General features: G+C 39.3%; 1 protein-coding gene across 1 annotated transcript in view; it reads left to right on the forward strand.

Moving 5' to 3' along the window:
* whrnb (whirlin b) overlaps nt 1–27,580 on the forward strand; it is a 93,190-nt gene that overhangs the window by 958 nt on the left and 64,652 nt on the right. The gene's annotated exons all lie outside the window — the stretch shown is intronic.

A 27,580-nucleotide genomic window follows, 5' to 3' on the forward strand; every position in this document is an offset into this window, starting at 1 on the left:
TGCTGTCCTAAAAAAAAACAGCAGTAGCCTCCAGTCCAGCCACTTCCTCTTTATTAATTCTTCTACACCACTTGACTGTGGCTTAATGCTCTGTGGCCCCTGGCACAGTGAACCAACATGTTCAGATGGAGCTGATGGAGTAAATGCCCTGCTCTCACATAGAGGAAAACAACAGCAAATGGATAAAGCACATTTTCTTACAGTTTTTTTTAATAGGGTGAATTTGTGATTGTGCTACTTTCACTATATGTGCAGCTAATAGAGGTTAAAATAATTATTATATCCCAGCCAGCATGTCCATGTGGGCCCCATAAGGGTTACACTTGGGCTGCAAATATGGGTCCCACGTGTTCAATGAAATCTGTTTCTAAGGTTTCTGTCTCCACCCCCAACAGAATGGAGGTTAATGGAATTGTTTTTGTGGTGCTCAGGAAATAGAAACATTGCATTATTGTATTTACAGACTGGATGAATGTGCTGTATGATTCATGTTTTGTTCTATTAAGTTGTGCCACCATTACAGCAGTGGCAGAGTCAAACTGAACACATTTACAGACAGTGAAAGAAGCAGATATGTTTGGATTGGTCACAGTCAGCAGTCCCCCTCAAATAGATAAAGGTAGTCTGTGTGAATGTGGAAGTAATATTTTGAAAAAAAAGGGTGAAACTGGTTAAGGCACAAGATTTAGGACAAAATAACTGTAACATACCACTTCTCTACAACCTCCAATGTGTGGATGTGAGAGTCCTGTGGATGTTAATGTATTTATAATTAATAATAATAATAATAATAATAATAAGAAGAAGAAGAAGAAGAAGAAGAAGAAGAAAAAGAAGAAGAAGAAGAAGAAGAAGAAGAAGAAGAACTTTATTTATATAGCACCTTTCAAAAACAAAGTTCACAGAATGCTTTGACAGACAAGGCAAAAGCATTACAATAACAACAAGACACACAACACAGAGAGAGGTAACAAGACTGGCATTGACAAGATGAGAGTAGAGGACAATGAATACAGTTGGAGATAATGAGAATATAAAAATATATAAAATAAATAAAACAAAGTAAAAATAAGATTAAATAAAAGACAGTAGCAATATTCAAAATGAACAAACAAGCAGATGACATCACATAAAAGCTAGTCTGTAGAAATGAGTTTTGAGTAGTGATTTAAAAGAAGGTACTGAATGTGCAAGCCTTATTTCCTCGGGCAGGTTGTTCCAAAGCTGAGGGGCCCTGATGGCAAAAGCTCAGTCCCCTCTAGAGTTCAGCCTTGACTTTGGAACAACCAGAAAGGCCCCACTCGAGGATCTAAGGCTGCGGGCCGGCTCACACGGAGTCAACAGATCGGTTATGTAGCTTGGAGCTAGACCCAGACGTGCTTTAAAAGTGATCAGTAAAATCTTAAAATCAATTCTAAAATGAACAGGGAGCTAATGAAGAGAAGCGAGGATTGGGGTGATGTGATGTCATCTGTTAAAACCAGTAAGAAGCCTAGCTGCTGCGTTCTGAACTAGTTGGAGGCGAGAGAGACATTTTTGAGGTAACCCGGATAGGAGAGAGTTGCAGTAATCTAAACGGGGAAAAATTAAAGCATGAATAATTTTTTCCAGGGTCAGAGTGGGTGAGCATCGGCTTGAGTTTGGAGATTGTTCTTAATTGTAGATAACAGGACTGGACAGTTTTTTGTGATATGAGGAATGAAACTTAATTCTGGGTCAAACAGGACTCCAAGATTTCTGGCAGTGGGCTTGATGTTCGCGGACAGGGGACCAAGACTGATGGGATTTTTTGTATTTGGGGGATTGAACAGTATTATTTCTGTTTTGGAGTTGTTAAATTGAAGGAAATGTTGTGCCATCCAACAGTTGACATCATGGAGACAGTCTACAGCAGCAGTTAGGCTTCTGTAGTATTTATATTTGTCCTTCACAAATCTCGAAAACTGTTCATCTACTTCATACCTGGCGGATGTATTGCTGGAGATTCAAGGAGGAAAGTTTCTCTTAACTACTTTGGAGCAAATCACAAGTGTGACAAGGAAGCCTCCAGTGCACATAGACTGAGAAAGTGAAGTAAGAGACAGTTAAGCTTTTTGAATGAAAAATATTTGTTTATTCATTGAAGATAGGTAGATTCATATATAGCAGGAGGAGTAGATGTCATTTCTATGGAGTTTAATGAGTTAATGTAACTTTTTTGTGGACATTTTTACTCAAAGCATACTGTAGATTTTATATATATTCAAACACATCTGGAGAGATCGTTATTTAATCAAAACTGAAAGATGCCTTTCTTTAAAAGTGGAGGGTCAGTGCCTTACCATCGACAGACTGTTCAAGATTGTCCTCCAAACAAAAATGACAACATCAGTCCTTTTCCGCAAATCTCTGAAAACGACGTGGGGCGACATTATCATAGAGTCACAAAGACCTCGGAGGGAAAGGTCGAGGTTGATGAAGACTTCAGACAACAATACCAGAGATCATATTTCAATTTGAACTGTTACAGCTGTTCCCCAACCTTTGGCAAGTAGTTATTATTGTAACCATGACAACGAAGGTCCCCTAAACTTGACGACGTAGCAGATTTCATCTTAATCAAGATGCTTCTTAAACCTTAACAGAGTACTTATTTGAACCCAAACCATGAATGAACACAAAGATTAAATGTTAAAACAATGGAGATATTTACCATGACGGTAAAATGTGTTGCCTCTTTTGATTATGTGTCAGAGGATTGACATTCACCCTTTCACACTGCAATAACACCAACATCATGGAGCTCATCATTGAGGCTGGCCTACGAGTGCAAAAAGTGGAGGTATGTAGAGATGGCAGCTGACGCGCAACAATGAAGCTGGACAATAAAGGTCTAACCGGTTGAAGGGGACTGTAGAGGGTTCATAGCCATGTCAACATCAAAGCTACTCCAGGAGATATTAGTGCGAGGGTCCACCGGCAGGCAGTCAAGGAATTCTCAAGGACTACTGAAATGGGGAGCCAGTGACTGTGGATTAAGAGAAAGGACTCCACCTGGGCCCCCAAGAGAGTAGATGGCATCTAGGAGGTGAACTCTGAATGCCGAGTTTCACGGCTGAACCCTTCTGGGCCTATCAGCAAAACACTGAGGAAGGAAGACGCCAACTTGACAACCCAGAGGATGCCATCACTCACTTGACCATCACCCAGAGTCCTGGCAGCATGCCTCAATTGTGCAACTAAGGGATAATAACATCTAGTCCTACACAGCAGATCTGCTACCTGAAGCTCTGTGGCTCACTGTGGCTGCATCACCACTCACCATACCTCCATGTATTACTAAAAACTGATTAACTAACTTTATAAACATGCCCATACCTTCATGTCCTCCAATATCTATCAAACAGAGTCAGGGACTATAGCTGCTCTTCTGGTGTAGGAAGTGTAGGATTTGTGTTAGCACCAATGAACACCAATGAAGTGTTTAGATGATACTACACTGGGGAAAAATATGGACCAACCAAAGAACCATGGCTATAGCATAGATCCACCACTAGAGGAGATTAATAGGAACTATACTTCATTAGAACTATATCTTTTTTTAAATTTATTTTTGAAGTTTAAAAACAGGAACAGAACAAGAAAAGAAAAAGCGAGTGAATATGGAAACAAAACAAAACAGACAAAACATAAAACACCCGCACAAACCCCACACAGAGACAGAAGGTAAATACAAAATACTGCGTCATGAGTCATCAGGGATAATGTTGAAGTAACGGCCAATAAACAGTAACTGTACCCAGTTATTTCAGACGAAGGAAAAACTATATCCTTATTATATTCCAACATTCAATTTCAATGGTACTGATAAACAAGAATCAGGCATAAATCGATTAATTAGTTAATGTAGTCGGGAGTTTCTGCACCTTCTGTGTCATTATTCAAGTGAAGCAAGTGAAGAGAGAAGGGTGTGACATCCAATAAAAGTTGCCTAGCCGGGAATCATACCTTGGACATTGCATTTATATGGTGTGCATTTCAACCACTTGGCCACCAGGGTGCCCCAAAAGTCAGACTCAACAACAGCAGCACAGTGATACTAACTTTCTTGATTATGTTGGTTTTCAGTTCATTAAGCTAAATTCATGTGTCCCAGCTTGAAGCGTTCTCCCTCACAGTTTGGTAATTATTCTAAATTAATTTGTTTCCCCTCATCTTCAGATCCAGGCTTGTCTCAACATCAGATGTTGACATGGTGCATCTTTCTACTAAATAAATTAAATTAGCACAAACTCCTATTTTGGATAGAATCACAGTATAGACATGCTGATTGGTTTCTGGTGCTCCGGGTAAAAGTTTGTACATATGAAGCTACAGATAGTACTGAAAGCACTTGTGCTCTCTCTAGTAGGCTGACTTCCATGTCATATATTGGGTCAAGTAGTTTACTTTGACAACATGGCTCGGTTTAGAAGAGTGCTTGGTCCTGCTTCCAAAGAGTGTACTATATTCCAGGTCAGTGCTATAAGCCCCGGAGGAAATGAATGCATCGCTACAGTTTCAGTGTGCTGCAGGGTGGTGGAAAAGAGGCACAAATCTTACAAACACCACACAGTCTGAGGTTCCAATTTTATGGCAAAATGATGTAAAAAGAGTGTTTTCAGTTTGATTTTATGGACTACAGCTATGAGGCATTGTGTTTTAGCTGTAATTGACAGATCTGTTGTGTCTAAAGATTTAATTGGAATATGGAAACACATGAGTCAGAACAACCAGTGCAAGCTCATCTTGTGCTGCGTTACTGAGTGTTCTCATTGATCCGGCTTTGATTCTTCTGTTTGATGCAACTGAATGATGATGTGAGAGAAGCAGGCATGTAGGAGGCAAAGATACTTAGAGAAAAACAAGAGGCAGAGGACTCCTGGCAGCAATGTGAATGTGTTTCCGCGTTTAATGATGTACTGATGATGCACTGTTTTATTGTCCTGGATATTAATGTTTTATTTGACGCATGTATTCGTCTGCCTGTTTAACCTTTTCCGTGACCTTGCAAGCTTTTTCTCACAGAGTCAGACTCTAACACACACTACCTACAGCAATTTCTAAACAGAAACAACACTTCTCCTGGAGGCTGAATGGCAATGGCGCAGGCCTTGGGCGACATCTTATTTAAGAGCTAATAAAAAGCCTTTTTTTTCTTACCTGCCTGTACAAGGCTTCATTGAATCAGTCCAGAACGAGGGGGGGAAAAGCAATCACAACAGCTCCTTTTTTCCTGACAGTGCTGAAGAGCTTATTTTGTTCACTCCACCAGACACACAGGCAGTCCTGGATATTTGTGGCATATAGTTTTTGTCTTTAAGCAGAAACTTTATTTGAAGTGCAGACGGCACAGAGCTCTTTCTGATGGTAGAATAGTTTGACATTTTAGGAAATGCAGTAAACAGCTCTCTTAACTGTTTATAGGGCACTTATTGAAATACTTGGAAATTCAAAATTTCAACCCTAGAGAGTTATTGGGGGATATTTCATGACTTTTTTTGTTTTTGTGACTTTTTTCAAAATATTTCATTATTGTTGCAAATCAAGGTCAATGAAGTTACCATATATGGTTCCTCACTGGGCTATATGGAAAATATTTTTCAAAAAATCCACATGGTTCCACAACCTCACAGAAAGGCATGGGGAAGCTATTATTCACTCGAAAAAGGGTTAAGAGAGTGAGATATCTGAAGAAAGAGCTGTAATCAGGAAGAAATAGCGAGCCTGGCACTAACAATAAAGCTCAGTGATGAACAAATGTTAGCTTCTTTGTATTATACAAAAATCAATGCAAAAACAGCAGTTTGTAGCAGTGTTTTTGGATAACAGTCAGAGCAGTGACTGTGCACAGCTCCAGGTATGTAACTTATGTAGCTAAAACCAATATGACCACTGACTGTATCTGCAACATGCATTATAGACCAGGGGTGTCAAACTCATTTTAGGGTCATATACATCCCAATTTGATCTCAGGGGGGCCAAACCAGTAAAACCATTGTATAATAACCTATAATAATATATAACATATCTTATAACTTTACTATAATAAACCATCTATTTACAAAACAGATGAACAACCTGAGCTGTCTCAAGAAAAATGAGTGCAATTTCATTAGCCTTCACACATGCATCAACATTAGGTGTCAAATCCTGAGCAGCTGCCAATTTCAGTGTCATTCATGTGCTTGTGTGTGAACCTGGAACACAGTTTTGTTTTATTGATGTTCATCAAAAAATAAGTCTTGTTCACAATAGATAAGTCGTCCCAAACATGCACAACATTTTTGCAGCCAGGACTGTCAATTTTTTTCAAGTCAGTTATCTCATGTTGGACGTTCCTGACTGTGAATTGTGAGCGAAAATAAGCGACAATAGCGCTGCATTTTATTGAAAAATTGGAATTACTTTTCTGACCTATCAGCAGATATTGACTTATCACAGATATATCAGTATCTGTGAATATGTTGTCCAAAATGTGAGATTTTTTATTTTTTTAAGTTATATAAATAGCAATTTATGTATTCCTGAATTTTTTTAAATTCAAGTTTAATATATCCATGTTTTTAATTCATAACTAATTATAATTATTAAATTACCAGCAAAGTTTACTGTATCAGTGCACTGATGTCATTTTATACAGTAAAGTTGATCCTTAAACTGTAAAATATCACAGCCTCCATAACATATCTTTGTGTTTGATAACCACATTTGATGGATCATTGCTAAAAGATGTGTGTTTAACTATATATTGTGTACATGTAACATTACCAGCCATTATACTGTATCGATATTTGAATTTGAGTTTTTGCTCTTTAATAATGGTATCAGCATCAGCCCCTAATCCTGTATGTTGGGCTCTACTTTTCTGTAATTTTCATACTTTGCACTGTTATCCAATGTGCTGGATTGGACCCCTTGGCTGCCCAATTCTGGTCCACAGGCCGTATGCTTGACACCCCTGTAATAGACCAATCCAGATTATAGGTGAATGTTTAAAAAAAAAGGCCATTACTGTGATATCATCTCACCTATAAACAATACAGAAATAATTCTTTTTTTTGTTTTTTTGGCCAAGGAATGTTTTCCAGGTGATCATATAAAACCTGCTGCATATTCATATACAATCATACAATGCATGTAAGGTACATATCTAACTATTAGCATACTTTTATTAAGTTTTAATATACATCAAGACATCTTATTACCTGCAAATCAACAAAACCAGCTTAACAGGATAGTAATAAACTTTCAATTTGAGGAAATAATGGAGAGTCTACTGACCTGTACTCCATGCAGGGTCGGCCTGTGGCATAGGGCATGAAATGTGTAGGGATTCAACAAATAAAATGTAGTTTGCTCATTAATAAGCGTTGGGGGTGTTGGTAGGTGTATTAAGGTTTTTATTCTGGACAGAGCAAGCTGTTTTTCTCCCTGCTTCTAGCTGTTATACTACGCTAGGCTAATTTAACACACAGCTTAACAAGATTCCTGTTCATTTTGGAATTCATTTTAAAATCTTGGCGCTCACTAATAGAGCTGTGTCCCTCACATTTTAAGACTTTGGGTGATTATGCTTTCTAGTCGGCAGCACTAAAGCTTTGGAATAGTTTTCCAATCAGTCTGAGATCTCTGTGGACTCTTAAAAAACAGTTAAACCCCATCAGACAGACATTAAGGTAGCACGTAGTATTTAATGTGTCTCTTTCCCTTTTATCTGTTGTTTATCTTTATTTTATTTATTTGTCTGTGAAGCACTTTATGACTGGTGTCTGTGTAATGTGCCATATAAATACATTTGACTTCCTAAATGCCACTTTACTTAAAAGACTCTATTAATATTCAGAGGCATGTGAATAAGGCTAATATTTCCAGCTCCTGTCAAAGGCCACGGCTCTTCCCTTGCTGCAGGTCCACATCCTCACTCTCGTTAAGAGCTGAGTGATTCATTACAGCTTTTATCGAAGCTGTTAACATTTAAGTCCTGTTGCACTAAGATGCTTCCTGTTGTCTGAAACGTGACTTTAGAGCTGTTTACCGGCAGGGTGGCATGCCAGCAGGATCGCTTTATATACAAAGGAGCTCTTTTGTTAAAATGTATAGATTTAGTCAGGCTATTATGTAACAACGGTGTTGTGAATATACAATACAGAATGTGAAATTCAGTTTTTTACAACCTGTGTCTTGTTTTTTATTGTTTTGGGTGGGATAACAGTGTCAACTAGAAACACACAATCGCTGGTTTGTAAGATAAAGTGAAATGTCACTTACAATCAGCCAATGCATTGTAAAAAAAATATGGTCCTTACTAAACCATAATGGGTACTGCAGAAGTTGAACTGTTAAATCTAATATATATTTACAAGTCAGAGTTCATGTAATAACTGTGACGGGTATATCTATATATAATAACTATTGTTACAGATATTCATGCCCTCTAGAGGATGAATGTTGTGAATCTAGTGATCATCTAACTTTTCCTTTAGTGCCACTATGAGGCTGACCATTGTGGTTTTGCATGAAATATCTCAACAACTCAAAATGAATTGTAACAACTTATTCCTTAACTGATCCCTTAAAGCTGCTACATACTGTATTGATTAATTGATTGATTTAGAAAATAATAATATATCAGAATACTTTTTTTATATAGTTGAGTGCCTGTTGCTCAGGAGGTAGAGCAGGTCATCCACCAATGGGAAGATGGGTGGTTTGACATGTTGATGTGCCCTTGGGCAAGATACGTAACCGCAAATTATTCCCGATGGCTGCACCAATAGTGAGTGAATGTGTGTGAATGTGTGTGAATGGGTGAATGAGACATGTAGTGTAAAAGTGCTTTGAGTGGTACAAAATACTAGAAAAGTGCTTTATAAGTACAGTCCATTTACCATTTTACCATATAAAGATATCGTGAAGTCATGGTGTCGTGAGCAGAGAATGAAGTCACACTCCCTCTGTGTATGTTCAACCTTCTCTGAGATTCTCTGTTGTTTTGGTAGCTGGTCTGGCTGTGCATGCATATTGCAGTCCCTCCCTGTGGAACTGTTGGCCCTCCCTGCGTTTTCAGACTGTGGTGTCGTGGTGGTTGGTGTACTGCGAGTTGGACGGTCCTTGGTTTTTGGCTCTTCTGTGTTCAACATTGCGCCCAGGTCACAAACTTTCTGAAATCACAGCAAAACAGTACACTAAAATATGTTTCTGAAATCATTTGAGGCAAGAAACAGACAATGCAGTAACATAATCTCGGTTCATATTTGATCAGCACTGCCTAGTTTGACAGGTTGATCTGAGTTTTGTGAGCTGTGTGTTCAGGTACCACTTTCTCTGTGTTTCATATAAACATTGCTGAGAATGTGAAGGGATTGGGGAAGTTTGGCTGTCACGCCTATTTGTTTTGGTCTGGTTGATGCTGATTTACTAGTGGTGCTGAATGTTGTATATAGCACCTTTAACTTTTCATGTACGTCACTCCAAGTCAATTTTCTTTGTACAATACTTTGGACATTCCCATCAACATCAGCATGAATCCTACACTTCTCACACTGCAACTCAATAGCACGTTTTCATTACACCTTCCCTACCTGATAAAGACACACATCTTTCAAACTAAACACCATGTAGTCTGGGACCATGTAGCCACAGAAGACATTATACAACTGTTCTTACAGGTTGAGACATTTTGTTTCTGTATGACGGGTAAAAACTATAATAGTTATTAATAACACTGTATACTTGTGTGTATACCACACAAACTCTTGAATGTTCATTATATCCAAACTGACTGACTGTTATACTGTATCTGTAAGAAATTAAGCTAACCTGACCTGTCCTATTTATGCTTTTTTCTAATCCCAAATAATAACAAATACTGTATGCAAGTTGGAGTTTTTTTTGTGGGTTTGCACACACACACACACACACACACACACACACACACACACACACACACACACACACACACACACACACACACACACACACACACATACTTTCCTCATCCTCCTCCATCCATTCAGGAAGACGAGCAAGAAATCCCACGGCTCAGGAGCAAACAGACCTTCAAACTTGTCGCTATTTATACACCAGCAGGCACAAGGGTAAAGACCTTTATCTAGATCCTTACAGAGCCATGTTTAATATAAATGCCTGAAAGAAAACACCGTTACATAGTGACATCAGAGGAATAACAGCAACATTTTTGAAAGTGAGAAACCCTTTTATCCGCATAGTGTGTGTGGAGCTGTTTGACTTATGACCTTGTATTAATAGAGGCATTACTTTAAAGTGTACCAACACAAGATGCATTTCTGTTGTGACTGCAGGTCTAAACTCACATATTGAACAGGGATTGAAGCCTGAATATGTCATTTACCATTTCCATATGGGCCGTCTGGGCTTTCCCATCAGTATGCACCGTCCTCACTGTGATAGGACGAGGATCAACACAACACATAACCTTCCTCTCACTACATTTCTCTAAGGTTGTTTAGACAGAAATATCAAACTGCTCTGCAGCATCAGAAGGGTCACAGTGATGTTTTTTTTTTTAAAACTATATTTAAAACTATACATGTTGGAATTCTAACAACTCAAGCAGTGTTAACCCTTACATACTGTTCATATTTACACCCTCGCAATATGTTTAAGGTCAATTTCGACCCGCTCTAAGAACCCTAAACCTAACCCTAACCCTCATAAAAAGTGTCTATACCAAATGTTGAACCACAGATGTGTTTAGAAAAGCATCAATAGTGGATCTGACTGATCAAAAAATGTGTGATTAAACCTTGATTCATGTTTCAGAGAGCAGAGAGAGTGTATTTGTTTTAGCTTTTACACCAAAAACATCTATTATCACACAATATCATGTCCTATTTTACCTAAGACATGAAAATATAACATAGCAATAATGATGTAAATGTATTTTATGTAAAGTGAAAATAACAAGAACTTAATGGAACTGTTGGGTTTATTGTATAACCATTAGAGCCATCAGTCTTCACTGCTACATCATAAAAAGAAATCCTCATAACTACTATCTTATTAAAACTATTAACTATTCATTTCATTAAAACACATGGCAATAGATATGGCTCAAATTTGGCTTCAATGGACAAATAGATTTTTATTGCTTAAATCGTCTTTTCTCACCAAGATCATGCAGATTCTTATGGCTGATCAAAATTTGTAAAATGTTTTCATTTTTGTTCATTTTGGGCCACATCAAATTAACCCTAACCCATGTCCTCAGAGAGCTGCCAGGATGTGTAGTAAGGTCTTTGTTGGTGGTATATGGGGCTCTGTTGCTAGTGAGAAAGAGAACGTTCATTTAAACATCATACTGTTAATGTCGAGTCATCTGGGCTCATGTGAGGGGAAAGCAGGGGGGAAGGAGAAGTCTTATCAGATAACATCTGCAGTCCGGATGCAAACACTGAACACAGCTGTAGTCCGGTGGTCAACGAGCACTGATCTAACCTGACACAGAATCCATACACACAATAATTACACATAGACACACAAAACAACACAAAAGTAGCCCAAAGCAATAATACATACAACATCATGCCATGTCTACATCTATAATGTTATATGTTTGCTCTAGGCTACAGTGTCTCTAGAAATTGGGCCCCATGCAAGAACATTTTAATATTCATATCCTACACCTTTTTTTTTATTTAAAAAAAAAACGTTTTTATGAGGTCTGCCCTTAAGAGTGTTCCAAGTCAGATTTATCAAACTCTCCTGACTGGACAAAATTGAACCAGCCTGATGAATGTGACCTGTTCATGAGGACGTGTCTGTTTGTGAGATATCATCACTCGCATGGTTGACAAACCAGAAATTTCCATATTAGGAATGTCTGCAACTTTCATTCATAAAAAAAATGTGCCCAAACAGTGAAAAAGAACTTGATATTGCAGGAATTAGAGTCCCAAATGTATTTTACTCTGACATTTATGACTTTTCCTAAAGTGGCCCAAAATGCACAAAAATGAAAATATTTTAAAATGTTATACTTTTGTATAAGTGCTACACATTTGTGTCCATTGAGGCTGTTTTGGGGCCAAATTTGACCCCACAGTGCCAAAAATGAGTGATGAATAAGGGGATTCTTAGACCGGGTTAGAATTGACCTGGAACATATTGTGAGGGTGTAGAATATGAACAGTATGTAAGGGTTAAAGGTGTTATGCTTTCAGGTAAAATGTGTTTTTTATGCTCTGTGTCTGTTGTTAGATAAGTCTAGATGGTTTGTCATTTTCTATTTGTACCTAAGAGAAAATGATAGCACGTAAAAATTTAAGTGAATGTCACCTGTGTCTTATCATTCTTCATTGTCATTTTCTTGTCACTAACAGCATATTACTTTTTTATTCTGTCGTGAAACTGGCTAAAATCTTTATTGTAAAGGCAACATTCCCTATCTTTCATCAGCAGCAGCAGCAGCAGCAGCAGCAGCAGCAACAGCATGGCCTCTGTATGCTTCAAATAGGCCCTGTTTACACCAGGCATTAAAATCCATATTGAATGATCCAATCACAAGTGCACAGCTCTAAGTACAGCTGTTCATACCTGCCATTAACATGCAGCCCCACAAACATCTTGAGTGACCACTTGTGATTGGTTCTCACTTCCCCACTATATATACAAATAAACACATACATCATTTCAGTTTGAAAAAATCTAATTCATTGTTGTTTTTAACTGATGAGAGGGTCAGGGGTCCATGTAATCTCTGTCAAAAGCTGTGTTCAACATGTTTGGTAACAAATATAGAAAGCACTGAATGCCTCTCATGAAAATCAAAAGCCCATCCTATTGATTTGCTGTTGTGCCACGTCTGAACATATACAGTATAGAGTTACTGTATATGCAGCGATCTCCCTGCAGATGCTGTGCGTACATATGCATTAACTTCATTGATTATTCAAATCTCCTGACAGGATCTGTCACATACATAAAAGTCAAATGTTACATACACACTATCCAGGTTCATACAGTGAAATGTCCTGCAACTGCAGTTATCCACTTGAAACCATCCAGGGGAAATTAAATGTTTAGCTTCAGTTTTTTTTTTTTTTTTGGAAGACAAGCGAGAAACATCGTATTTTCTGCTTTTGGTTTAATTTCAATTCTAATAGCAGATTTGTAGAGGACAACAGGTTAGGAGAACAGGAAAAATGGGAAACAACAGGAAGTGGGGTTTGTATTTTTTAATTCACATGGGGATAAGAGGAGGGGGGGGGGGGGTGCTAAGCGCGACTCCTCCTGAAGAGGGTGCTCTCAAAAGCCTTGATGCGTTACGAGGTAGACTAAAAGGCACCACACATGTGTTATGGGGAGTTTTAGAGCTATAAATTTCAACATGCTGACTAAGGATTTTAGCTAGTCAGGTGGCAGAATATGAGCCTTTACGGCCAAATTCGTAACACTGTGTCTTCCGGGGCTCGGTAAGAAAGCAATACACATAAATTAGGATAGGAGGAATTAGAACAGCGAGGGTGGGTGTTTTGTTTATTATAAAAACCCTGGTTTCAGGTCTCTTTGTTAGCCGTCTAGACTGCTCTGAGATTTTGATGTGCTCTGTGACCGTCATTGATTCAATAGATCTCCTGTTTTTACACCAGTTCTGACTTGTCTTCCTGTGGACTTCTTGCTTCGTCTGATTTGTCCTTCAACCTCATAGTGATTTATAGACCATCTGATTTAAGAGTCAGCACCACATGCAACCCAGACTGATTGGATCTCAATGCGTCTTGGGGTGGGTTTACACCTCTACTACACTATCCACTTGTGATCGGATCACCTGAGGCAGGTAATGAGGTGGCAACATTTACATCCACTTCAAGTTCTTTTTCAACTTTTCACACACCTACATATATAACTTTCTATTTGTGCAACCAAGGAGAGACTGTCCGAGAGTGTGCCCCCCTCTGTAGGATTCATTGTGTCGAGAATACAAAGAGATCAGGGAGGCATTGTGATACAAACAGGAGGAGGCTATTTGGAACAAGTATTTACACTTTTTCCCTTTTGGTACACTTTTGTCTGAAGCATACTGAGACCTTCAGTCCTCAGTGTAGTGTGATGTCTGCTGCTTTGCCTCAGTGTTGCTCTCACCGTGGTCATTCTGGTTATATAGCTGCCTGTGGCTTATTAACCGGTCTGTCATTCTCACCGTACACTCTGCTTCTCTTTGTCAAGAGCTGTCACCTTGACTTGACTTGCCACACTCTTCTTATTCATTTCTCAGATCTCTCAGACTCTTTTTTTTGTCCCTCTTGTTCCATTTCATCTTTGTCTCTCTTTCTTTCAGCCTTCCCTTTTCCCTTGGTGAGAGTTCTGTTTGTTTTGTACAAACCATGACAGAATATTAAACCTGGAGACTCTCTACAGAGGAATGTGTATTAACAAAATCAGCCCCACCACATCAAACATAAAATGGGAATAAATATTCGTTGCGCATTTCAGTGATGTTTGCTCTGCAGAGAGAGTATCGATCTAAATCTATTTATTTCTGTGTGAATTTAGGATTCTAGGAGGTGAGGCTTGCTGTGTACGGTGTCTCCAGCTAAAGCTGAGTAGTAAATAATGAGTAAAGTAAAAATGTGCTGGAGCAGTAGTGCTGGATGTACTGATGGAGCTCTTCCATGGATTCATGTGGATGGCAATGTTGGTCCATGAGTCCACGACTTTGATCTGGGCTGAAATATCTACTATTGGACAGATTTCCATAAAATGTTCATGGTCCCCAGAGGATAAAACCCACTCACTTTGGTTGTTCCCTGAATTCAGTTCATATACCATTTAGCATTGTAGTATTGGTAGGCTAAAACAGCATCTACAGTAGACTGGTTAAACTGGAGAAAAAATGACATGCAGCAGGAGTTTCAGCTCGTTTCTGCAAATACCTTTAACCCATTAAAACTCCCCTAATTTAAACTAATCACAACTTTTAGTTTGGTTGCTGTTCACTTCAGGTTTTCCATCAATATTGCATGGCAGCTTATAATATAATACAGTATTACCATACATTATAATACAATACAATTTCAGTAACAGTAGTGTAAGGGTTCACATTTTGAAATTCAGTAATTACATAACCAATATTAATCCCAGTAACGCTCCATTATTTTTAGACTACACTGGGATTGGCATGCTTGCTGTCTTACTGGGATTCATGGAGGGTTGATATCAGTGTGGTCCAAGTGTTCATCTGACATACCAGCTGAGGAATTCAACTCACTGTAATTCCAAAGTTGTGTGTTCTTTACTGGCTTGCTATGTTATCCACAGGAATTCTTCTAAATTGTATCCTGCATGCTTGTTAAACAGTAAAAGTCTCATTTTATATTCCTACAAAAAAAAAAAAAAAAAAAAAAAAAAAGCAGTGTATGGCGTTGAATGAAAGTTATTTAAAGGAAACTTTGACAGAGATGACTGCAGACTTAAGTAAAGTTATTTCAGTCAGGAATACTCTTGTCATAGCTCAAACTTTTTTACTTGACGATGAAGGCTCCACTCTAAGATGCTCCCTGGATTAGCCAGCAGCATGCTGAGCTAAAAACAGGGAGGCCATTGTAAAACCCCCATGCAGAGTGGGCCGAAAGCAAAACATGAATTTCAGATTGACCATGATGAGCCATGCAGGGACCCTGAACCTGAAAGGTGGAGGCTGAGATGGTGGAGGTAAGCTTTGCCAGCAGCAACAGTGTGAGCAGCAGTGTTGGTGAAGCAATGATCAGTGTAGGTGGGAGTCATATTTAAAGGGACAGCCTTGTGGTGAGAATGGCTGTGATTGGTGTGTGACTGATAAGGTATGCTGTTTCAATCAGTGGCTGTCCATTGATTACATCTGGGGTGTATGACTTCCGTGTCCTGCATGAACTAAAGCTGCGCTTCATAAATAAGATGACACATTATTTTCCCACTGAGTAATAAGTAAAGTAATATAATTACTTTTACATAAGAAATGTGTAATCAATAATTAATTACAAGTAACACTGATGTTCACACATGGATGCAATGTTAAAACGGAGGATAAAATGAGCATTCCTAGAATCTACTAGAGAGGTAGGGAAGATAGGGAAGCCAGTCTGACTGTACTTACAGGCGTGAAGTGATAGAAAGTATCCATACACACTCTGGGGTTTGTGTAAATAACTATTTCAGAATTTGAGAGGTGGGTAAATGGCATTTACGTGCGTTTACTCTCCACTAGAGCCATTTCTCTTCAAACACATAAAACTCAATGTTTGCATCAGAACGTACATATTCTCCTTTGCAGTCTGCAGGGACTTTGTCCTTTAATGCTCTGTCAACTGCATCGCTCCACATCAGCAGCACATACAAGGTCTTCTGGGATTAGTTGTCATCATTTTAAATAAAAACTTGTCAGAGTTGCATTGCTCCGGCACAGGTACAATGCAACGGAACAACTGTGCTTAATGTCTGTCATTCTAATCCTGTTGTGTCATCGTACTCTGATGGCTTTTGTGTGTAACTGATGTTATATTTTTATTTTATGGGGTGCCCGGCAGCAAATATCCTCACAAAAAACTTTTAGTCACACATACAGAAAGAAAGAAAATCAGGCAACACAAAAATATACACCTTAAATGTAAATTAAATGGCTCATTCAACCTTAAAATAAAGTAGACCAAACTTTCTGTGTGATCAAGAGTTAATTTCAGTCAATTAAAAACACAAATGCTCAAAAAATGATGTATATCACTCCAACAAAATGAAATCAGAATAATCTCTCAAAGTTTTAGAGGGAAAGAGGTAAAAACACAGTCAGTCAGTCAGTCTGTCAGACCAGCAGCTACAGCTACCTTCAAACTCATTTTGAACTAGTATGCCAGTGTTTTTAGTCTTCTTTATATTTTGTATCTTCCTAGGTGACCTGCTATTGGGTAGTCATGGAATAGGTGGAGCAACTGATTGCAAAATGATAACTTTATTTTTATACAAGGAATGCAGCTCAAAATGCTTGTGCTTGAGATGTGATTGTCAGATTGTGAATCTGGTGGCAGACTTGATGTGCTGTTCACCAGAGTCAAGTATGGATTCATAGTTTCATAATGTCAGCGTTAGCTTGCTGAACCTTCCAGGCAGCCTCATCAGATATCTGGAGATCCTCAGAATTTCCTGTCTTGGCTGGCTGTACTGTGGCACAAGTGGAAAACTGAAAATCAGCTGTATCCATTGTATTTCCCTTTCTAATACTCAACTGTGAATGAGGATTCTTGCAACCTTAATGCCCACCGAATTAGACAAGTGCTAGGTTTTTTGAGTTTTGAAAACCCGGACCATAGATGTTTGATCTGTGACAACAGTGAAAGTTCTCTCCTCTAAGTAGTAACACCATTTTCCAATGCCCAAACCACTGCCAAATATTCCTGTTCTGTGCCAAACATTCCTCCTTACTTTCCAATCCTGTTTGCTGGGTCAAGATGGCACCCAATCTAACATCACTATCATCTGTGTATGCAATGAAGGGTAAGGTGGAATCAGGGTTGAGTAGTGATTTTGAATTGATGGCGAGGCAAGATGTTAGGGGTGGCTCTGGCTAGGAGGTAAAGATGTCATCCACCAATCGGAAGATTGAGTGCTTTGAAAGGCGCCTTTAAATAAAATGCATTATTATTATTATTATTATTATCAGTGTATGAATGTGTGTGAATGGATGAATGTGACATGTAGTGTAAAAGCGCTTTGAGTGGTCAAAAAGACCTGTGCTATATAAGTACAGTCCTTTTACTAGGTTGTTTCAAGGTTTTAAAAACAATTTGGCAAGTGGATGTCAAGATGTATTTGGAACCTTTTCTGTTCAAAGCATTGAGTGGATCTGCTCTATCTGATCTATGAGAAGTTGGGCTATCCAGCCATTCCCAGGAATCTCTGTAGTTGGAAAATGCCTGGATAGCTTGAGTCTTTTCCTCTTACACCGACAATTGAAATCATATGGCCAAGGAACTTGACAGAAATGCAGACCAACATCTTTTTTCATAATATGTCCAGGTAGTAATCTCCAGGTGTGCAACTTCCAATCATGGAATTGAATCATGTTTGCAGAGAGTGGCAATGAGGTCAACATCAGTAAGTGGATGTTAAGCCGGAAAAACCTGACATTTTCCAAGCAGAATAAGTGATATTGTGTGTCCTCTATTCTTCCATACATCGGAAAGTGCATTTTGATTGGGTTTATTCCACAATACGTAGGCCTGGCCTCATCATGAATTTCAGAGTGAACTTGGGAAATGAGTTCCTGTTCAGAACCACCAGGGACACCACAAGGAAAGCACACTGACTCGTAACACATTTAGATTTTATTTTAAGAGCCCCGATGGCCTGCAAGTGCAGGATGACCTGGGCAACAGTACTGCCCAACCTGTACTTTGCCAAATGGTTGAAGTACAGTGGTATAGATGTTTCTGGGATTGTGTCCTCATTAAATGTCTCCCTACAGCTTTGACGAGTAGGCAGGCGGTTCCTGGATGCTGTCCTTGAGACACACAGAAGTAGGGATGTATTGTAAGAAATACTGGTGGGAGGGGGAGTGGACTAATTATGGCTTTTAATGTCATCATGCAGTCAGTGTTACCCAAGTACCTTAAGAATGTTCCTACCTGTGTGAGCACAGGATAAAGTCCGGGACAACCTTTAAGGACTAGAATCATTCGTTTGATTGTTAATTATTACCTTTTGTGTTGTTAACTAGCTTTTTATGTAAATGCGGTTATATATCCAATATTTTCCTGGGATTAAAGGGTTAAACCTTTCTAGAATCTTCTTTTTTATATTAAATAAAATATAGTGTATGCATGATGTAAAGTTGCTCTGTGTCTTCAATATGTGTTGGTCATGGCTATTTCTTTTCATAGCAATAAAAACATTCAAACCATGATAAAGGTTAGTATTGATTTCAGCCTACACTCATATTATAATAAAGTCACTGTGATTTGCATTGTCCATTATCTTTGGAGCTATACAGTAGCAATAACAATTTTAAGTTATTATGTTAAAAATACTCACTTTTCAAATTAAGAAAAATATAGAAGAAAACCGAATTTAACCTGAATTAGATTTACAATTTCAAACTACTACTGTACCTGATAAGTTCAATAAATGATCAGATCAAAACCCACCAAACGGAGACAAGGGCAACATGCTATATTTTAGTCAGGGTAACTTTTGGTATTTGTTGTTTGTTGTTTTAAGGCAGCCTTTTCACTCATCATTTCACTGTATTAAGTCTCTGCTGTGTTTGATACTACTTACCCAATGTTAGCACAGTAGCACCTTCAACTTCCATGTTAAATATGGTAGGATGTGCAGAGAGGCTAGTATTTGTATTTGTATCTGTTGTGATAACAACCCTGATATCCTACACCATGAACAACTGTGCTGACCACTCATTCAAACCTCAGCTTTTCGTAAACACAAATTATATTCGTAAAAAAACCCGAAAAACACCGTTGTGCTTTTCCAAATACTATATTGAAATACTGCATGCAAATAATGTATTCAGATTCTGATCCACCCCTATATATTATATATTATTTTATACCTACTAAAAATCTGCATATTAAACATCAGCATTCAGCTCAAAGCACTTCTTTGTCTATGTAAGTCCTCAGAGTTGCTGCATGGCAAGTCTTGTTATAACAAAGCAATTCAGGCAGAACTCCTGAACCACATTTACACATTTATTTATGGGACATTAATGACAGACTTTTAAATTTGCCTCTGTTCTTCACCTACTTTTAGCCTTACTTTTCTGTTACTATCGGTTCTAAGGATTGTTGAGTTGTTTTATCTGCAACATTCTGTCATCTTGACCCTGTCTCCTTTGCGAAAGAAGTTTCCAACCTTTATGGACACTTACTTAATTACAAAACTGTCTATGGTTAAAAAATATTGTTATAAGCCTCAAATCCTAGTGAGGTCATACTGAATACATACTTACAGTATATCCCACACCTAAACTGATACCATATTTTATGTTGAGCTTGTAGAATCAAGCAGATTTGAATAAGAGAAGTCAGAACAGTGTGCTTAAGTCTAACTTTGGCCACGGTTTGATTTTATTTTTAAACAATTGGCTTCATTCTACTTGTGTGTGGGGAAAAAAACCATTACACAATCACAAGTGAATGACTCCATCGACACTACAAGCCCTGAACAAGCTCCAAAAACAGCACCTCTCCCTCACATTGCCCCATGTTGGAAGAAGAAGGAGGAGGACGAAGTATTTCAGTAGGTGAAGTTATCCTCTGGTGTCACTTTGATAAGGCCGACATCATGTGACCGCTTGTTATTAGAGCGAACCTCGTCGACTGCTCGGCTCCCTTGGCTGCTTTCTCTATCAAAACTCCACTGCTGGATGCTGCTGTTGTCAAGTGTCCTTGAATGTTACTCTCCATTTTTTAAAAGTGCATATTGTAGATAACAGGCATCAGTGTGTGGGAGAAGCCAATGGGAATAGGCTCCCTGATGTGGAGGAGCAGGCTGACACATACTGTAGCTACAGTAGATCAGAGAGCACAACAACTGTCACAGTATTGCGTGTGTGCGTGTGTGTGTGAATAAGACACTGTGCATGTGAGTATTCAGTCATTTATGTCCAGTGATTGTTTAACTTCATATACAGTATGTGTATATGCATGTGTGTGCGCTATGTGTCATGTGATGTTTGTGTGCATGAATGCAGTTATTACTCTGCGTGGGTGTGAACACAACTGTGTAATACATTAAGCCTTTTTATTATCTATTGGGGAAGGTTTTAATTTTAGGATATGATAGGATTGGATAGGATAGGATAGGATAGGATAGGATAGGATAGGATAGGATAGGATAGGATAGGATAGGATAGGATAGGATAGGACAGGATTGGATAGGAAAGGGTAGGATAGGATAGGATGGATAGGATAGGATAGGATAGGATTGGATAGGAAAGGGTAGGATAGGATAGGATGGATAGGATAGGATAGGATAGGATAGGATAGGATAGGATAGGATGGATAGGATAGGATAGGATAGGATAGGATGGATAGGATAGGATAGGATAGGATAGGATAGGATAGGATAGGATAGGATGGATAGGATAGGATAGGATAGGATAGGATAGGATAGGATAGGATATGATATGAAAGACCCCCCCCCCCCCCCCCCCCCCCCCAGCACTTGGCTGAATGAGTTTCCCCAAATCAGTCAGTAGTTTCCATCCACTCTAATATAACTTACAGTTAAACTTTACAACTTAGTATTCTGTTATGGTCGGTTATGATTTTAATTGTAGACCAGAATACTACGACATGTAAACATCTTGCAGTTTCTAAACTATGTGAGAAAGTTGAGGAGCCACTTGCACTTGGTCACTTAGTTTTTTTATGTTCAAAGTCAAAATGTGTATCCAAACATCTGGGTGGAAACTCACCCATAGTCATCATGTTTAGACAATATGTTATATATATATATATATATATATAGGTGACTGATAGAAACAATGCAGCATGATATTTCATGGAGCATATTACGCAAATGTAAAGAAAGGCAGGGTAAAAAGTAAAATAGGTCTCAAGGTGTAACGAAAAAAACGTGCTTGCTGAGTCAGTGGAAATATTATGCTTTGCGCTGCCTGAAGCATGATGCAGAACATGTTCACAAATAGATGTGAGAAAAAACAGGAGCAACACAATCATTCAAAGCCACTGAAAGCATTCGCATCTTCAATATTTTTTGTATAGCATTGCACTGTATGTACTCACTAATATGTGTACATATACGCATATACTCTATGCAGGAATGTATGTATATTAGTGTGTTTCTAGTGTGTGTGTGTGTGTGTGAGAAGGAAAGAGAGAGTAGAGAGAGAGAGAGAGAAAGACAGAGAGCGAGAGAAGAATCAGGTGCAGTAATTGCACACACAAACACATACACACACATATCAGACTATGGTCACTTTTAGGGGCATTATACAGACTTAAATCCACTTCCTGAAGACTTACCTTAACCCTAACCATCGCCACTACCTACCTAGCCCTTGTGCTAATGTAACCACTGACCCAAAAAATCTGCCTTTTCCCAATTGGGGACATAGCCCCAATTGGACAAGCTGTCCCCAATTAACTGATCTGAAATTTTAAATTTGTCCCCAAAAGTAGCTTATGACAGACCACACACCCACACACACACACAAACTCAGCAGAGGCAAAACAGAGAGCAAAAAAAAGAAGAAGAAAAACATGCAAATCAGTCCAGCTTTAGATCCTTCAGTAGGAAGTTACACACTTCCTGCATGTACCTATATTGCTATAGGTACACACGCACGCACGCACACACACACACACACACACACACACACTCACACACACACCAATGTATTATGTGAAGCTAATGTACCATGGGACACATCACTGCTTGAGTCATAAGTGCTTTCATGATGGCTGAAAGAGTGAGGAGGAAAGAGACAGAGAGAGAACAAGTGAGATCAGTGGTGGAAACACAACACATGTTCTCAGCACACAGTACATCTGTGTGATTACTAGCAGTTCACAATTATATTGAAGTGCTGTAATTGTGTATGAATCTATTACAGAATATTTATTTCAGTCAACAGATAAATACAACACATTTGACTTGAGCCCAAACTAAAACCAGCTAAATTAAATTACAGGCTTTAGTCTGACTGGAAAAATTCTTGTGATGTCACTATTGTTCATCATGATGGAAAATGTACTTATTAGTAATTAGTGACATTACATTATTTTTATCACAAAGCTCCGTCAAAGTTCCAAATTCAAAATCTCCACTGTCACAGGTGCGTCCATTCTGATGTCCCTTTCAGTCAACACTGGGTGTGCTTGCATACACCTAGTGGTCTGGTTATTTGATTTGGAGTACCCAGCTCATTTATTTGTGCATATAAACATCACAGCATATTGTGATATTTAAATGGCAGTCAGCCAACGGTTTGTAAGTGCTGTATTGTCCAAGAAAAGAAGAGAGCTCACATCCTTGAAGTATTTTATGTCGTAAAAATGAAGTAATACCATTAAATTCCTCATAACATAGCACAGCTTATCAGTCACATACTCACACTCTCTCCATTAAGGCTCTTGGAGGCATTCTTATTGAGCGGCCATCACCCACCTCAAGTCCCAAGATATCACGTTCTAAACCAGTCTATCCACTTAAGGAACAGAGATGGAATGATATGATACTCCCATCCAACTCTTGGTAAAACTCTAGGTTAAATAAGTTGCCTTTCTTACACACCTTGGTTCATATTGTACTTTACCTGTGCAAATAATAAAATAACAAAATTAAAACCCAAAAAACAACTGACATGGAGTGAATCTGGATGCCCACATCAGCTACCTGCTTTCCACCGTTAACAATCCAGCCTTGACTTCGACTGTGGACTGTGCTGCCTGTGCTGTCATACTTCCACAACTCATGATGTTAAATGGTGTGATCAAAGACCTACAGAAACGTCACCATGTCCTTCTTATGATTACCACTTAAGACAAACATATTTCAAGTAAATCTGATCTGATCTGTCAGAAGAAGCTGGTTTAACTTCCAGAATATTCTTTTTTTTCTCAAAGGTAGGATGTGGCATGTGCTAGTTTTGTAACCTGCAGAGACAAGTGACACTAAAGATTATTTGGACTATTTTGGAGCATATGTTCAGCTCCAGACATGCAGGACAAAGAATAAACCGGCAGTGACTTCAGTATAAGCAATGGTTAGAGGCTGAAGTGCCGATTTAGCCATGGTGAAGGGCCCTCAGAGAGGCCCAGTAGCCGGAGTGACCAGCATTGACGTCTGTATTGGCCTCTTGTCCCTCGCACCACCTCTTCTGCGGCGTAAAAATAAACCCATCCGCCACCTTTATCACAGCAACAATTCGCTCCCTCCCTCAGTCTCTCCATCCATCCACCCACCCACCCTGCCCCACGCAAGAACTGCTGAGAGCTCCTCGTCCACCCACTCCATCACGGCTCGAGCACCGTGGGGATGCATATATAGCCCAAATCGCACTTGAGTGTCACTCGTCTTTCCCGGTTACGCTGCTGATCTTTGCCTCTCTGTAGCCGTGGATGGCTCTGAGCCTGCAGAAACGTTGGGCTCAGAATAGAAAGCAGCTACTTCTGCCTCAACCTCTAATTCACTGTTGTGATACAACACTGAACAAAATGAATGGACCCGCCTGCGGAGTCTTTCTTTGTCATCCAGCATTTACTGTCTTTCATTTGTTAGTGAAGCTCTAGTTGCAGACTATTGCTCCATGTAGTTTATCTGGGTCGTTCTTTTTTATTAGCCTCTATTGAGAAGCCTGAGATCTTAAAATTTTATCAGGGCTGTAATTGGGCAGATGAGACATTTTAATGGTTAGCACATCCTTCATGGCCTGTTTGTCTTTACTACGTGCTGTCAGAGGTAATTGATGGGAAACAGAATTTAATTGATGGTTTAAGGAGCCAGTTTTGGAGGACACATGGCTTTAGAAAAAGTTGAAGTAAACACTTATCAACATTGGGCATTGATAATGGCTTGTAATAATGAGTGACAATGGGTCAACACATACTTTTCACCATTATGTTTTGTCATTTGAAGAGTATTCCACTGCACTGAAAAATAGCTTAAGTGGTGTTAAAACAGGTATGTCATAGTTACATTCACTAACAGAGACAACGCCAACTTAGATATGAGTTTTATTACAAGATTCATTACAATGGAAGAAGAGGGATGGGGATGAGGGTTGAGGGTCGAAGGGTTGGGGACCGAATCTGGGAGATGGTTCCATAGGAAAGGAGCATGATAACTGAAGGCTCTGCCTCATATTCTACTTTTAGAGATACTAGGAACCACAAGTAGGCCTGCATGCTGGGAGCGCAGGTGCATAAGGTCCTATAAGCTCTTTAAGATATGATGGAGCCTGATCATTAAGAGCTTTGAAGGTAAGGAGGTATGAGGGTCGAAGGGTTTGGGATGAAGGGATGAGGGTCGAAGTCAGGTGCCGGGTGGATGGGTGTAGGTGTAGGTTACAGTACCGGTCTCTAGGTGGGTGTGGGGAGTTAACCGATGTGGGTTAGGGTTAGGGTTGGTGGTGCTGTCTCTTCACCTAATCCAGGTTGAAGACCCCATGGTTCCTAAAATAGAACAAAAGAGGGAACGTTAGAAAGGGTTTGGGAGGGAGGGATGTTAGAAATAAGAAGAAGGGGAGAAGAGCAGATGGGGTGTGACTTAAGTAGTGTTTGTGCAGAAATAAGGGAGGTATGTGGCATGGTCTCGGTTCCTAAACTTAGTTATAATACTTATTATGTGAGTCTTACACATTATGAGAATCTTCACCTGTCTGAGAGCAACCACTGTCAGGGGCAGACCTTACCAGTAGGCGTTGGTTTAGGAAGCATTGAAAAGGTGGGTAGGACAATCGACAATTGGAAGGGAGTTGGCTATTTGATGCTAGACTTGAAATGGTGGGACTCAAACAACTATAGATTCATCATGATGTTTAGATATGAAACATATATAGTGATGTTACTATTCGAACTCATTAAAAATCAATTAAAAAGATGAATGGACTATTCTTTTGACTGGAGGAGCCACTGTGACCACAGCCCACCTCTCCTCTCACTTCTCCATGAAACTCATCCTGGTATAATCAAACACATTGGAACAGAGTTGTCACAGTGTGCATTTTAAAAGAAAAAACTAAGAGGAAAAGTAAAGCAGTCATTGTAAAAACGGTTGTTTCCCCATAAACAACAGGCAGGACCACAGTTACTAACATTTTCCTGTTGTATCGACTCACTTATTAGATCCAGAGCTACTGCTGGGTAGTTTAATCTATAATGATGTGTCATATTTCATCACTTAGTATTGTTTGTGTGGTATTAATAGTTAAAAGATTTAAGTACTTTCTCTTTCACTGCCAATACCAACATTCTCAATTAGAGGGAGGGGGTTGGACAGAGGGGAGGGCAAGGGAGGTCATAAGACCTGTCCATAAAATGGTTTATTTTTAACTGCACTTTCAACCAGTACTATGGGTTTTTTGGGTTTTTTTTTTAACTTGCACTTGTCATGTGTTTTATAACAGAACTTTAGTATCCTCATGTATTTTTAGACATTACATATGTTTTTTATCTTGCACTTTATAATCAACCCTATTGACTATTTGCTTTAGTTTTACTCTTACACCTCTTTTTATTATCTATCTGTCTATCTATCTATCTATCTATCTATCTATCTATCTATCTATCTATCTATCTATCTATCTATCTATCTATCTATCTATCTATCTATCTATCTATCTATCTATCTATCTATCTATCTATCTATCTATCTATCTATCTATCTATCTATCTATCTAACTATCTATCTATCTATCTATCTATCTAATCTCCATTTTGACACTATCTACTGCATCTCAGCCCTGTGACACAGTGAAATCAACAATTAAAGAGACAGATTCTAAAGAAATCAGTATGATTCAAACAAAGCAGTGTCAAACAGTGTTTGATTTCACCTCCCCCCACACTTTTCTGATGTCAGAATTGGGGGATTGCATCCTACAAGTACGTTTTTTAAACTATCTGACAACACGCCTACTTTATGCAGCGATGTGTATGCTTGGATTTTTTCCTACTTTTTTCTACTTTCAACCCAGGGCCATTTTTTCATTCCTCCTTTCATGAAGCTGGTTGTCAATTTTAATAGTCAGTGTGACTGGGGAATTGAAGTCAGTTGGTGAGTCAAGTGGCACTAGCTGATTATTGATGATGTCAGAGAGGCTCTGCAGAAATGTGTTAGACAGGAAGTTTGCACTACTTTAACTGTCAGCCGCCAGGGTGCAGAAGCCAATGGTATGATTGGCCTCTCGGGTGCTTTGTTGTAACAGCATCAAGAGTCTTCAGGCTGCCTCTTGGTCCAGCGTGCTATGATCAAAAATAACCCTCAGAGCTATTGTAAAGAGCAGCAGGTGTTGGTGCTAGTGGAACAGAGGCTAAACTTGGAATGCTTGCAGCCAGCCTGCCACCTTGCCTTTTTCACTCTGTACCATGGAGTCACCAAAAGGAGGCATGGTACCCCTGGTCAACATGCAGAGCATTTCTATTGGTGTCTGGTCGGCCTCCAGAGTGGTCCCGCTTACCTTTCATCCTGGTCATTCTCCATAACGGCCCCACACATCTGGTCATCCTCCTGCCTGTCCTCCAGAGTTGCTCCACCTGTCTTGTTGCGCTCTGGAGCCTCACTGTCATTCTGTCCTGCCTACTGGTTGCCCTCTTGTGAGGATCTGCCCATCTATCCTGCCTCCTGGTCTCCTTCCTGAGTGACTCTCTGCCCATTGAATCAGCTCCCAAGCTGTCCACCTGAGGTCTCCTGCTCCATCCCAGCCAAGATTTCCATGTGGGCCCCACATGGGATAAATGCGGGCTACGCTACAAAGGTGGGTGTACCATGGAAACTTTGGAAAAAAACCTACTTGAGACCCATATGTGCAGCCCAAATTTAAGCCTTATGGGGCCCACATGGACAT

The sequence above is a fragment of the Scomber scombrus genome, chromosome 4, assembly GCF_963691925.1.
Source record: "Scomber scombrus chromosome 4, fScoSco1.1, whole genome shotgun sequence".
In the NCBI taxonomy this organism is placed as follows: Eukaryota; Metazoa; Chordata; class Actinopteri; order Scombriformes; family Scombridae; genus Scomber; species Scomber scombrus.